The following is a 909-nucleotide window of genomic DNA, read 5'->3' on the forward strand; positions in this document are numbered from 1 at the left end:
GTAGTAAAGACTTGGCTGTATCAAATTTATTTTTTTCCAAAAAACTGAATAGGCCTTAGGTTGACATCATAATATCTAGCCTCGACTAAATCGGCAAAAGCCTGAAACGGTTTACCACTTGCCCACACAACCTCTACTTCATTTCCCTTCCAAAACAAAACTGGTGAAAAGAAGATGATACACACCAGTTTGCATGAATTCAGTCTCTTCAAACAAAGCATGATAACTACCACTTGAATTTACCATAAAGAATGTTGCTAAAAAAGTATTACTTCCAAATGTGATCTCAGTCAGCAAAACTTCTATGGTTTTAGTGACCTCTCTAGTGAAAGCAGGCACTGAAACCTCTATAGAAATTAGATCCTCAATTGATTTCCCTAAGGTCTATAACATCCTCAATAGCATAATGTTCACTGCAGATCCATTATCCACTAATATCCTTGAAGTCGGTCTCCCATTAAGATGAGCCTTAATACATAAAAGTAGAATATGTTTGGTCATTGCCTCGGAAGGTTTCTCAAAAATCACCATTTAGGGACCCTCAGCAGTTGGGCATTGAATTTAACACCACTATAATGATTCTTCGGTCCCTCATAATCTACTTGACATGCCCCCCGAGCCTGCTCATCTATTCCTCTAGACTTCTCTATTTCCCATTTTTTTAAGGTGGATGGTAAACTAATGTCGCAAACCTAAAAGGAATAGAAATTTCTTCGACCATGAAGCTTCCCTAGATCATTTCATCATCTTCACCAAAATTATTAATAGACTCACAGTCGCCCTATCCTGTCGCCTTAATAGATTCCAAAAGAATATCCACAGAACCAGGTATATAATAAAACACTTTATAATCATACTTACTTGAAGGTTGGCTGAGTAGGTCTTCAGTGGACTCCCTTCTAAATATAC

The sequence above is a fragment of the Ricinus communis genome, chromosome 2 (assembly GCF_019578655.1).
Source record: "Ricinus communis isolate WT05 ecotype wild-type chromosome 2, ASM1957865v1, whole genome shotgun sequence".
Taxonomy (NCBI): Eukaryota; Viridiplantae; Streptophyta; class Magnoliopsida; order Malpighiales; family Euphorbiaceae; genus Ricinus; species Ricinus communis.